The following is a 14,787-nucleotide window of genomic DNA, read 5'->3' on the forward strand; positions in this document are numbered from 1 at the left end:
TTTGGAAATGCTTCTTTGTTAAAGGTTGTGTAGAAAGGGAAACTACATACTGAATAATCTTACTTAGTTTTTTAGTGTATAGCTTTTGAGTACGTGTGTGTTGATACATAGTTTAGGGTCATGGTTGTAGGTCTATATAAGTAAATGAAAGTTAAATTTATTGAGAAGTTGTGCTGTTGTGTTCCATTAGGTGCATGAACTAAAGGTCTGAAATTTGAGTATCTAGATTTCATTACTATCAAATACCTTTCTGAGAATTTTCTTAGGCCCCCAAATACATTGTTCTCCCATCACTGAAATACTGTACCACATATACACTTTGGATTCCTAATAGCAACCTTTCCCCATCCTCTTTTAAATATTTAAACCAGTTCATACATTACCATAGAGAAGAAGCAAAACTGGCATCATTATTCAGTCCACATTATTTAATGTAATACATGTTATATCAAAGATGCAAGGGAATCAGGTGTGGAGAAGCAGCTCCTGCCTCACAGTGGTAACATACTAGTTTGTTCCTTTTTTCAGCTGAAACTATTTCCAAGGATGATAGTAAAAGGCGAAAGATTTATACGATCTGAAGAGAAACCAGAGTATGCTTTATACCAACATTTTCACCTTGCTTCCCCCGCAGTGGTTCTGCCCCATTTACTTCCTTTTAGGCAATTTAAGGATAGAGGCTGTAATTTTGCGGGTCTTTGTCTTGCCCAGATGATTACCACTTTGGATTTGCTCATGCTGAATGGAGGTGTGAGGGGTGACCTCCGTGGCGAATATACTTATGTAGCGTGCCATGGGTCCTCCACCATAGATTATTTTGTGGTTTCGCCTAGTGCACTGAGCTTAGTGGTGAGTCTTGAGGTTGCGATAAGAGACAAGAGTGACCATCTCCCTTTGGTCCTTACACTTCGTTTGGATAATGTGAAGTTATCATTGAAATGTGAACCTATGTTGAATCAAGCAGTGGAAAGACGAGCGCACGCATCAGGTGGTCTCCCTCCCTAGCCAACGCGTTATCTAATTTCCTCTTCTCTACAGACAGCCTTAGTCTATGCTCTAGGCAATTATCGGAAACTTCACCTGTAATGATATGCTCCCTCTTTCAAGAACTTCTGAGGTCCTTACAAAATTGTCCAAATTTTATAAAACAGGTTAGATGTCGTGTCCTGGGGCAGGTAACTAAGTCCTGGTTCGATCATGAGTGTGCCTCTTTGAAAAGATTACTCATGGAAATTTATAGGAGGTATCGAGCCTCCGATTTGTTAACCTTACCCCCAGAATACTTAGAGTCTAAACGACGCTATAAAGCTTTAATCAAAGAAAAAAAGAAATCTTTTCAGAGAGAAGCTTGGTTAAATTTGGTTGAGGCCTCTAGACTAAAAGATTCTAGAACATTTTGGAGGCTTGTCTCTGGAGGTGGCCAGGTGGTTCCATCTTGTCTCGATTTTCATATTCCTGCCAGAGAGTGGGAAGCGTATTTTACTGAAATCTTTGCCAAGAGTCAGAACTTTAACTTCTTGCCATGGGACGACCTTTCTGAATTTCCAAATTGGCCCCCCTGTGTCCATTCAAGAAACAGCTGTCCTTATCAACAAACTCGAGGGGTAAAGCGCCCGGGGCTGATAATATCCCCCCGGAACTCTTAAAAGAACATGTAGACTGGTGGGTGCCAGTCTTGGCGGCCCTGTTTACTGCCATTGACCAGTCTGCTTGTTTCCCTGAGGACTGGCGGATGGCTATTATCATACCTATTTATAAAAAAGGATTAAGATCAAACTCCTCTAATAGGCCTATGAGCTTGCTAAGTGTTATTAGTAATATAATAATAATGATAATAATAATAATAATAATAAATTTAATTTCTTCGTCGCCTATCTGGCCAATGGCCACTCTAGGCAACTTACAAAATTATTAAAATACAATTAATAAAATACAGTAATACAATAAAAACAATAGATCTGCAACAACAATATTAAAACTGGGTAGGAGGCATTACAATTATATCGATTAACCCTCCCCGGATACCCCGAAGGCATGCTGAAAAAGCCAGGTCTTTAAGGCTTTCCGAAATACATTTAGGGAAGAGGCATGCCGGAGATCTTGTGGGAGGGAGTTCCAAAGAGTGGGGGCCACCACTGAGAATGCCCTCTCTCTTGTACCCGCCAATCTGGCTGTTTTTGTTGGCGGGATTGAGAGAAGGCCCTGTGTGGCCGATCTTGTCGGGCGGCATAATTGGTGGCGTTGAAGGCGCTCCGTGAGATAAACTGGGCCGAAACCGTATAGGGATTTAAAGGTCAATACCAACACCTTGAATTGGGCTCGGAAAACAACTGGAAGCCAGTGTAGGTCGAACAACACTGGTGTGATGTGATCTCGGCGGCGACTATTCGTAAGTAGTCGAGCCGCCGCATTTTGTATCAGTTGTAATTTCCGGACCGTTTTCAAGGGTAACCCCACGTAGAGCGCATTACAGTAGTCCAAACGAGAGGTGATCAGGGCGTGTACCACCAGTGGGAACTGATGAACAGGAAGGTAGGGTTGCAGCCTTCGTATGAGGTGTAGTTGGTACCAGGCTGCCCGGCTCACTGCCGAAATCTGAGCCTCCATGGACAGCCTGGAATCAAGCACAACCCCAAGGCTGCGGACCTGGTCCTTTAGGGGTAAACTCACCCCATTGAACTTCAGGTCAATGTCACCCAACCTTCTCTTGTCCCCCACAAGTAGTACCTCGGTTTTATCAGGGTTCAACTTCAGCTTGTTCCTTCCCATCCATCCACTCACGGATTCCAGGCAGTTGGACAAGGTCTCCACAGCCAACTCTGGTGAAGATTTAAACGAGAGATAGAGCTGAGTGTCATCCGCATATTGATGACACTGCAGCCCAAATCTCCTGATGATTGCTCCCAGCGGCTTCATATAGATGTTAAATAGCATGGGAGAGAGGATAGAGCCCTGTGGCACACCACAATTGAGAGGCCAAGGGTCTGAAACCTCCTCCCCCAATGCTACCTGTTGGTACCTGTCGGAGAGAAAGGAATGGAACCACTGTAATACAGTGCCTCCAATTCCCAATCCCTCCAGGCGAAGCAGAAGGATACTGTGGTCGACAGTATCAAAAGCCGCTGAGAGATCGAGGAGGACAAGAAAGGTGGATTCTCCCCTATCTAATGCCCTCCTCAAATCATCAACCAGAGCGACCAAGGCTGTTTCAGTTCTGTGACCAGTCCTGAAACCCGATTGGTATGGATCCAAATAATCCGTTTCATCCAAGTGTGCTGACAACTGGTTGGCCACCACTCGCTCAATGACCTTGCCCAGAAATGGTAGATTCGAAATTGGGCGGAAGTTATCGAACACTTGGGAATCCAAGGAGGGCTTCTTTAAGATGGGCTTTACAATTGCCTCCTTGAAGGCTGATGGCATCACACCCTCTTTCAAGGATGCGTTTACCACCGCTTTGATCCCCTCGCCCAATTTCTCTCTGCAGCTCACAAGGAGCCACGAAGGGCAAGGATCAGTAAGACAAGTGGTTGGCTTCACAGATGAAAGCACCTTGTCCACTTCCTCAGAAGGGAGAAGCCGAAACCGATCCCAATTTACCGGCTTGCAACTGGCCAACTCTGGTTCATCGACTGTGTCCACGGTGCGCGGGATCGAGCTCCGTAAGTGTTCAATTTTATCAGCGAAGTGTTTTGCTAATAGGTCACAGGAGGCCTTTGACTGTTCCAAGGGTTCCTGAGCAACTGGACCGACCAGGCTTCGGACCACCTGGAACAGCCTCCTGGGACAACACTCCGCAGACGCAATAGAGGCAGCAAAGAAAGCCTTCTTTCCTACCTTTATTGCCACTTGGTAGGCAGCTACTGCTGCTCTAACCTGTGTCCGGACATCTTCGGAGCGGGATTTCCGCCACCGGCGCTCTAGTCGTCTCACCTCCTGTCTCAAGCCACGCAACCACGGTGTATACCATGGAGCTAGCTGAGTTCTATTCAGGGGGAGAGGACATTTCGGAGCCACCTGGTCTAATGCCCTGGTGATCCCCACATTCCACTCCTTCACCAGGGTTTCGACCAGGCGACCTTCAGCAGGTTCCAATTCCCCAAGCGCAGTCAGGAATCCATCCGGATCCATCAGGCGTCTGGGGTGGACCATTTTAATAGGTCCTTCACCCCTGCGGAGGGGGCATGGGAACGAGAAGTCCATATATACCAGGTAGTGGTCTGACCATGACACAGGAGTGGCATGAATCACTCCCAACTTCAGACCACTTCTCTCCTCTCCCAGGACAAATACTAGGTCGAGAGCATGACCGGCTACATGGGTGGGCCCAGTATTACTTAGGTACAGTTCCCAGGAAGCCATGGTTTCCAGGAAATCCCGAGGGGCTCCTATGAGAGCGGCCTCGGCATCCACGTTAAAGTCACCCAGCACTACCAGCTCTGGGGACAATGCCCGTACAGCCGAGACCACCTCTAGCACCTCAGCCAGGGAATCTGCCGTGCAGCGGGGTGGGCGGTACACCAGCAAGATCCCTAAACTGCCCTTCGGGCCCAACCTCCAGTACATGCAATCAACAATTTGAGTCCTATGGAGGGGAGGTCTGGCAAAAACCAAGGACTCTCAATAGATGACTGCCACACCCCCTCCCCGCCTTCCCACCCTCGGCTGCTGTGCATAACGGAAACCTGGCGGACACATAGCCTCAAGAATTGGAGCAGAGGCTTCGTCCAGCCAAGTCTCCGTAATACATGCCAGGTCTGCGCGCCCATCCAAGATCATATCATGGATGAGCGAGGTTTTCTGAGCCACAGACCTGGCATTACATAACAGCAGTCGAAGGTCGGTAGGAACCTTGCGTCCCCCAGTTTCCATCTGGTTCTGAGCAGACCCGGAACATGGGATAGATATAATGCATCTGTCCCGTGTTCCCCTATTCCGGCATGGTCTGCTAGCAGCACCCTTCCAGTGCCTGCCGCCCACACTTCTTATGACTTGGCCCCCCACCTCCCTCTCCAGCTTACACATGCCTCTATCCCTATCTGCTTCTCAGCAGGCCACCCACCCTAATAAAATTAGTCCGGAGACCCGCCTCCGTGCCCTATAGCAGCACTATTACTAATTTAAATTGAATTAATTAAACCAATAATTAATTAATTAAACTAATTAAATTAAATTAAATTAAATTAACTAAGTCAATACAAATCAATCCAATTCACATTCATACACATTCACACATTCATAACAGCTATACATCCATACATCCATTCATACAGCTATACATCCATACATATTAGCAAGCTTTACGCCAGTCATCTTCTTGACAAGCTGGTTTCCTGGATGGAAAGTGAAAGTTGCTTGGCAGAGGAGCAGGCCGGTTTTAGATCAGGCCGTTCCACTGTGGATCAGGGCCTTGTGCTCCAGCACTTGGCAGAAAAATATTCTTTACCCAAGGGAGGAGCACTTTTCACGGCGTTTATTGACCTCAGATCTGCATTCGATTCGATCCCCCGGGAAAGGCTTTGGACAAAATTATTATCAACAACTATTGATAGGCGCCTATTGTGTTTAATTCGAGGTTTACATGAGAAGACCTCTTTAAGGGTCAGATGTAACCGGGCAGATCATTTATCTGATCCAATTCCAACTTATAGAGGAGTGAAACAGGGATGTATCCTTGCGCCGTCACTATTCAATCTGTATATTAATTCCATAGTAAAGCGTTTGGAGGGGGTTAACTCCCACCCGCCCAGTCTGGCAAGGAGACATGTGTCTTCACTCTTATATGCTGATGATATAGTTCTTCTAGCCCTGGGTTGCGTCGTCTGCTGAGAGAGCTTGGTTCCTTCTGTACGGAGGAGCTACTTACTATTAACTATGCTAAATGTAAAGTACTGATCTTTTCCAGGAATAGGCACAAGCGGAGGTGGCAAATAGATAACCACCCTATTGAACAGGTCTCGACCTTCAGATACCTTGGTATATCATTCCATTCACTAGGCTCATGGAATACACATTTGAATAGATCGGCCGAGACTGCCCAAAAGACAGTCAAGGGAATTTGCTCTTTTTTCTACTCTAAGGGTAGCCAACATGTGCCCTCAGCCTTACAAGTATTTAATGCCAAGGCCATTCCTCAAGCACTCTATGGGATGTAGATTTGTAACAGTGGTAATTGTGCCCCCCTCGAATCCATCCACTCTAAATTTCAAAGGTCAATAATGGGTGTCCCCAGATGTGTTCCCAACATAGTCGTACGACTCGAATTGGGAACCTTACAAATTGACACCCACGCTTGGATATATCATTTTAATTACTGGCTGAAGCTCCTGTTTATTCCCACTGGTCTGGCTCCTCTCACACTGGTGGACACTTTCCAGTCCAAATGGAAGTTGATATTGACAAAAAACTTGGAAGCCCTTGGCTTTTCGCTTCAGGAGATTGGAATTTTAGGCTATTCAAGGGCTAAACTAGCCATTACTCAACGCCTTAAAGACATTGAATTCCAATCTAATCTGTGTTTGGCCGCGGCCTATTCTCCCCCCTGCTTAAATGCGAAAGCCTGTGTACTTGCCAATTATTTGATTAACTTGCACATCCCCAAATATAGGATATTGTTTGCCCTCGCAAGATTTAACGTCCTCCCTTCAGCACTTCTGGAGGGTAGGCTGCTCCCTTTTGTGAGTGTGTATGTCCTTGCGGGGCTGGGGAGATTGAGTCTGTGAGCCATGTACTGCTGCATTGTTCTTTCTATTTGGACCTACGTTCTCATTTTATCTCTCCAATTCTCTCCAAATATGATTTGGGCCCCGAGGCTGTCGTCATACAGTACCTATTGGCAGACCAGAACCACATAATTACCGGGAAAGTAGCTGTTTTTTGTACAGCTGCTATTGCCTGTAGAAGGAAATTAGTGCCTTGTTGCTAGGAAGTGTTAAATGGGTTTACACTGTTTTAAATGACATCATAATTATTTTAACTTGTTCTATTTTTTAAAAAATATTATTTTTAATAATCTGTATGGAACTATGTTGTATTTTCTGGTCATGTACCGAAATAAATAATTCATTCAAGGATGATAGTATTTCTTCTGAAGTTCTCATTCAACTTGCTCACTATTGCTTGTATTTTTAATTTTACTAATAAGATAGATCCCATACAAACCATTAACATCATATCACCAAAAAATGTGCAGCCATTGTGCAGCATTAAAGAGATGATCATTATAAACTTAATCTGGACGCATACTACAAATGTGAAATACCATATATATAAAAAATGAAGAAATGTTTGTGGTAAATTATACCATTACAACATTAATTATTGTACTGGATTACTGTTGTACAAGTATTGAAATAATGGATTAAACAGATTTCTCCCTTTCCTTGTAAACTTACTTAGTTCCCATACATAAAGGAGTTGTTTGCTCATAAATCTGCACAGTTTCACACTTGGAATAGATTTACCAGTTCCAAGCAAGATCTCAGAGAGTCAGGACTAAGCCAGACATGCTAGGCTGAAGTAATGCCTTAGATAACTGGACACGTTTGGGCATTTGGTTATTCCTGTACTCTGTTCCAGAGTCTAGAGGAAAGCATCAGAGAATATGTGGAGGATATTCCAAGAGCTAAAACGTACATCAAACAAAAATCCACCTGAAAACACACACTTTGATATAGTGGCACTTTCGTTGCACTAAGTGAGAGCATTGAAGATAAAAATTACATCATTACTGAGAAATGCAGACTCAGCAAGATGACAAGTTTTTGATTGTGTAAATAAAATACTTTGTACATCTTGGCAACATAAATTTTTCCAATAAAAATACTGGGGTTCCAATTTTGTATACCTTGATCTCTGGCACAACCATAGCAACCATCTTGCACATTAATAATAATAATAGCCAATTTCCATTTCAGAACCTTTTGAGGAAGCAGGCTAAAATTGGCTTTGTGTGTGAGAGAGACAGGCTTGGATATAATATGATTTGAGCATGTGTTGTAAAATTACAACTAAACAGTTGATTCCCACTATGGGGCTGCCTAGAGTTATGAACGGCTGGAGACACTCGCCCCCCCTCCATTGTTTTTTTTTTTTAAATGGAAAATTCGGGGTGGGGATTTTTCCCCCCAACTAATTTTTCTAGTTTTTTTCCCCAGGCCTTCACCTGTCTAGGGCTGCCCTGTGATGGTGGTATTAAAACGGAGCCATGTTTATCAGTGGAGACTCTAAATTTGGTGATAAAATTATTACTTTTAGTGGTGTTAGCTGAATTTATGTATGATGATAATAAATGGTATATTAAAAAGCATTTGTATGTTTTATAGGGCTAGGCTCTCTGTTGGTCTGTTGCAGTTGTGGGGCTGGTGATAATTGTGTCATGCTTTCCATCATTAACTGCAAAGTCAGTACTGTTTATGCCACTCATGTCCCTTAACATCTCATTGGAGGACTGGTAGACTTGTACACAATTTGAGAGAGCTGTTTCAAGAGAGTTGTTAAGAGTGATGACTATTCACAGCAATTGGGAGGTTAGTAGTTGCCGATTAATTTTGAAAATTACAGACCACTGTAACTCAAATGTGACCATTCATCTCAGCCCTGTTCACTCTGGAAAATCCTCATATAATTTTAGAACATTCTACTCTGTCTTGAATAAAAAAGTAGTCAATTCAAGATAGTTCTGTATTGCTCTGTGAATTTGCTTTTCTGAAGGCTGCATTCTCATATCCAGAAAGTGTTATTGATGTCTATTAATCTTAAGTAGGTGATGTGCAATTAGGTCAGGAGTTGCCGGCATGGTGCCCTCCAGGTGTTATGGGGCCACAACTCGCATCCCCAGCTAAAATGGCCAGTGGACAGGGATTATGAGTTCAATATCATCTGGAGCGCACCACGTTGGCTACCCCTGAATTAGGTGAAGGCATAGTTGCCACATGGTGGCCTGGTTTGCACACCACACTATGCCAGTTCATGGCTTTGTATGAAGAATTCTGGAGAGGAGATTGTGGCCACTTTGCTCCTTCCCAATAGTCTTGCTGCTCTGCCACATTGTTTGGCTTCACGTGTCAACCAAACCCAGGCTCATAATTTAACTCTCTGAAATGAGTTGTAACCAAGGTTTGTCTTAAGGCTTGTGGCTTGTCCAGGAGAGCTAAACCAAATTCCCAGGTTCAGATGGCTTACCTCAGTATGGCACAACAGCAAGACTATTGCAGAGAAGTAAAGTGGCCACAGTCTCCTCTCCCAGAGTCCACATACTTGCTCATTTGTACTAAACCATCCTTTGGCTTAGCAGGACATCCAAACAAGGCCAGTGGATTGGTTAGACATGCATTTATTGCATCTCTAGTCATTGTGCTGATTTTGGTTGGCGTGCTATAGCAGTAGTGTTCTTAACTTTGCAATCAGGCATGAGCTTGTATGTGTGATGGGGTGAAAGCCATCTTCTCACACCTACAGAAATGTATGGCTGAAGGTGTAGTGAGTGTATGTTTCCATACAATCTGTTTCTGCCTCTGAATGGTTTATTGCATGACCATAACCACATCTAGTCCTCTCCATGTACGATACTCCCAAGACAGTAGGAGGCCTCTTTCACAAGTATAATAGTGTGTGAGTATAGCTAGTACAAACACTAGACATGGAAAACAATAACATATTGTAAACATTCCAACCCAAGGCTAATAAAAAGCTTCTGTCCCCATAAGTCGAGCTTCTGGTAGATGACAAAAGTCCCTTCTCTCTTAACTCCAATGTGTCTGGTGAGTTCTGATCTTTTCTTTGTTTTTGTGGTGATGAGGAATAAGAGTGGCCAAAGGAAGTAGTATTCCACAGCTCTGTTTTTATTTCTTAGAAAGGAAGAGGAGGCTCCTCACTGTCTCTGTGCCCAGCTGTTGCTAGTTCTCTTGCTAGTTGTTTATGGAAATCCAGAGCCTTGGTAATGATTCCTGGGTAGAAAACATATTGTGATAATGTCGCACTGACATTAGCATGGCTAAAAGAGCACATTCTGGAGGTCATTATTGTGGGATTACTTTAGTAAAGTCATTATTATACTTGCTAATTGAAGGCTGCAGTCTAACCCCACTTAATATGGGAATAAGTTCCATTGAGTTCAATAGGACACTTCTGTGTAGATATGGTTATGGTTGTACTGTAAGAGTTCTATGTAGCTGTTACTTCGTTTTAGGAAAATGACATTTTTTTTGTTCTCATGTCTTGTTTAAAGGTAAGTTATGTCTTTAAAGATGCACATCTTGTCCATTAGCTTGGCATCACTTCTTCAGATTTTGAGGATGTGTTTTGTTTTTCACCACCCTTTTGTCCTTTAGATACTAAGGATTGAGAATGTACATGAAGAAAAGCTCTGTTTGTGGTTTCCTTCCTCATAGGGTTCATGTTTATTAACCTATATTTGAAGAGGGTTTTTTTCTTGATAAGGCTTCTATTCATTCTGTTGGGTTTTTTTTTAAAAAATATAAACGCTTTTTCTCCCTTTATGCTAGCCATTGAGATCCTTTAGATAAATTGTCCCCCCAGGGATCTTCGTTCTATTTAGCCAGATCTTTCTAAATATGGGTGCCTTACTAGCAAATACCTGAATTTCCTATCTAAGTCACCTTCAAATAAATAATATAATAATTTTTAAACCAAGTGGTAGAATAAGGGAAAAGCCACATAATTTTTAGTTTTCTTAATGCTAGTATGGTAATCTGTTCTTAATATTATTTTGCCATGTTTCAAAATACAGCCCTCCTCAGGAGAGAGTAATTGAGGTCAGGAAAGATGTGTGAAGTTCTCCAAGAGAGTAATATAAATAGCAAACACTGGAGTTTGGGTACATTTATGTTAATTGCCTTTCATAAACTAATGTTTCTCTTCTTTCCTCTACAAAGAGTCTTGCTGCATTTTACTGTGTGTGCTTTGTCGCATATAAGTATCTTGTTAAACTCTAATGAAGGGCACTGATAACATCTCTTATAAATTAAAGACGTTTTCAGGTATGTGTGCCAAACATAATAAATTTGAATCTATATTTAGACTTTTATATAAAGGACTAGCAGCCTTGTATCCAGTGTTGCTTGGGAATTCTAAGAAACGGGGTGGTGGTGGAGGGAAATTTGAAATCAGTGATTAAAATCAGTGCAGTTCTGAAAGCTTCAGTCCACCAGTTTTATCCAAACATAGACAAAAACTTGCTCCTTGGTCTCGAAAGCCATAATACAAACTGTGGTTGCTCTATAGCTTCGGATGAAACCGAATCCAGCAATCCCAAGTCCACTCGCATGGGCAATCCAAAAAGCAAGGTTTGCTCACAGTCCAAGGTCAGAACCCAGGAGCAAGACACAAGGCAAGTTCCAGAAACAATCCAAGGTCAAAACACAGGAAAGTACAATAGCTAGGTTACACAAGACATGGAGCTGGTGCTAGGATGTTGTTCCAGCATTTTCTTCCACGAACTTCAGAACCCCATCGAAGTACAGTTGCATGCAATCTAGATTTCCTGAGGAGTTTGATCTACTCATGAGAAGTAGCTTCTTCACAAGTAAACCCTTATTCATGAGGAGTCGTTCTTCAGGAGTATCTGGCAGCTGACTGGGCTTTAGGCGCTGTTGCTGCCCTTGGTCTCAGTGATGGCTCAGCCTTTGCTTTTGGTTCTGCTTCTCTGCAGGTGTCTTCTGTGTCTTACGGAAGAGGTTAGGATGTTGTGACCTCTGAAGGTCATGGGTCCTTCTGTTCTGTCTTGCTGGTCATTGACACAGCCTGCACCCGTTTGTTTTGGGGAGTGCCAGGTCCTCCTCTGAAGAGGATTCTTCCAACAGGGGCATAACACAGTATCTTAAGAGGTATTAAAATCAGTGATTTTTTGAAAGCTTCAGTCCACCATCTTGATTCAAACTGGTGTCTAATTGCAGGCAAATATAGATCAATACCTCCTCCTTGATCTCAGGAACCATCATGCTAAATTTGGTAATGATACCTTAAAGAGGTGTCCAAATGCATAGACAGACAGGTAGACAGGGAAACAACTTCCAAAACATAGATTCAGTTTTCTGAAGTCCTGAGCCCCTGTAATTTCCTTTTGACTCAGCTTTTTTGACTTGCAGTTGGAAAACATTAATTTAATTTCAGAAATATGATTCTCGTGTTGCTCGTGTATGCACAAAAGTTTTAAACATGAGCTTTGCCCAGAGGTACTTATATCTTTATTTTCAATGGGAACTTGTTAGACCCAGTCAGAGGCTTGCTATTTTGCCCTTCAAAGTTTAAAGTCTCATTTTGTCATCTTTTTTTCATAACGGAAGTTCTTTGTGTATTCATTAGGGAATTGAGAGATTTTAAGGCAATTAGGTAAGAAGTTGCAAGTCTGATGCTCAGCAGGTTTGAATGAACATTATACAGTAGCTTCGGAAATAGATTAGTTCCCGCTCATCTACCTGTTTCAAGCATATAGTGAATGTCAGCAAAAGGCAATAGAAATATTACTGTTGCTTCTATAAGAGGTGGTGCCAAACATAAGATGAACCAAAAGTAATTCCAGTTTTATGATAACGTGAATCTGCTTTACACTAAGTCAAACTATGGATTCATATAGCTCAGTACTGTATGTGCTGACTGGCAGTGATTCACTAGGTTTTCAGATAGAAGTCTTTCTCCATTCTACCTGGAGATGGCAGGGATTGAACCTTTTGCATGCAAAGCACACTGCTGTACTGCTGAGCTACAGCTCCATCTCTTGTCTTACATATAGTGATTATTGGGTTGATTACTTACTACATTGACAGCTTCAAGAGGCTATAGTTAAAGTAATATTAATAGATCTAATATGCCATGTTTGCATATAAAGTAACATAACAGCTACTGGGGGAGAATTGCTAAATGTAGCTTGTAAATAAACCTAAATTCTTAACCAGCTGTTAACAGGAACCTCATCATCCATCATCCACCATCCACTGTGGATATTGAAGGTTGTTTAGGACTTGAGCAGACCAGTGTGTTCTGTTCCAGGAATCATGCCTGCTGAGTTTCCTGTGTGAGCAAGGAACTCTTCTCTCTCAGCTAGCCAAATCTATGTGCTAGAACAATAGATTGTATTTAAGGTGCAGCCTGTGGCTGAACCTTTCTGAGGACTTGTTAGGCTACAGAGACCAGCTTTAATCTGTTTTATCATTTTCTTCTATGTATATATATATATGCTTATATCTTCTGCTCACCTGTAGAAGGGAAGAAGCATGGGTGAATATTTCTCATTCCCAATGAATATTATGGTTCTTCAATCAAGCATTGAACCATGCAGTGGCTTTCTTTGAAGAAGTACTTTATCATTTTGAACAGAGATGAAGGAATATAGTGGACATCTGTATTTCTTGAAGGCTGGCAAATATTAGAAGGCAATGGTATCTCTTCCAGAAACCTTGTTGCCATCTGCCTTTTGGCAAGCATTAGAGCAAGCATCACACTCCTTCAAGTAACTTCTTCCTGATTTCTGTTTATCACAGTCTTGTTTTCCTCTGATGGAGCCAATACCTCATTTTTTATTAGAACAGTGATTTTACACCAGCTGTAACATAATGTGATAATGATAGTGTTTAGTAATTCTTATCTCAGGGTCTATGTGACTCTCAGCTTCATCTGACTACTTTCAATTCTGTGATAGTAATAGCTTTTTCGAGGTGTTTAAACACTTTACATAAATTAGCACACTAATATTAAGCTAGTTGTATGATTGACACTTGTTTCCTGCCTTTCCTGCAACAAATACACTCTTAAAAAACAACAGACTTTTTTGCAATTAGGAAAATGATTGAGAAATGTACTGAAAAGTGTAGGAAGAACAAATGATTAATGGAAAGACACCACACAAGCAAACCATCCCCCAAACAAATCAGAACAAATGCTCAGTATGGACCAGATTATATATTCTGAATTTTACATAAACTTTCAGCAAGCAAATCAATAAACAGGTTGCCTGCTCAATAAACAGGTTGTCTGGAGGCCTCTACAGCATCTCCAACAGGTAGAAAGGACTGACAGGGTGAGCTTGAGATGCAACAGCCCCACCTCAGTTCAGGTGTTCTGGCTGCTACTCTGGTTTCTTAGTCATAGTAGGCTGAATGTGAATATCTACTCCTAAATAACATCCAGGAATATCTGCTGCAGGTAACAATTACAAGAGGGCAGGATCTCTCCTCTGCCAGGCCAGAGAGGTAAGAACAGCCCTTAGCTACTACCTCTTCCTCTCTGCTACATCGCCAAATGTCAGAAAGGGTTTGGAGACAACAGGCGACAACAATCCTAATCCCACCTCAAAGAGTTCTACCAGATTATCACCCTATTAGAAGTCAGTGTGTGTGGCTTGTCTAATGATATCTGGTTAATTCATATGAGAGTGTTGAAATGGTCACCTTCACTCTTTTGGTGCATGTTCTTAAGCACTATGCTACAGCATTGCCTGGCACTTTTCTGATAAGCTTCCCACCACTCTGAATTTGGTTCCAGACATGTTTCAGGTGACATCTGGTTGTAGAAGTGCTGGTTTTTAGATCTTCATATGTAAGCAAACTTGTTGCCTTAAGTTATGGATTTTTAAATCTTGAAAAAGAATAACAAAATCACTCCCATCCCACTCTACACAATTACTAGATGAAACACTGCTTCTTTAAGAGGCAGAGAACTATTACTTCATGATGAAATTTATCTAAGATGTGCAAAACAATATTGAAGAAAGCTTTGAACTGTTTTGTCTACACAAAAATATGGAAGTGATCCAAGTGTCCAAAAGAAGCC

At 42.2% G+C, this 14,787-nt stretch overlaps 1 protein-coding gene across 5 annotated transcripts in view; it reads left to right on the forward strand.

Moving 5' to 3' along the window:
• Nucleotides 1-14,787, forward strand: part of NRG1 (neuregulin 1) — a 270,328-nt gene that overhangs the window by 67,621 nt on the left and 187,920 nt on the right. The gene's annotated exons all lie outside the window — the stretch shown is intronic.

Source organism: Rhineura floridana, chromosome 1 (genome assembly GCF_030035675.1).
Source record: "Rhineura floridana isolate rRhiFlo1 chromosome 1, rRhiFlo1.hap2, whole genome shotgun sequence".
Lineage (NCBI taxonomy): Eukaryota > Metazoa > Chordata > Lepidosauria > Squamata > Rhineuridae > Rhineura > Rhineura floridana.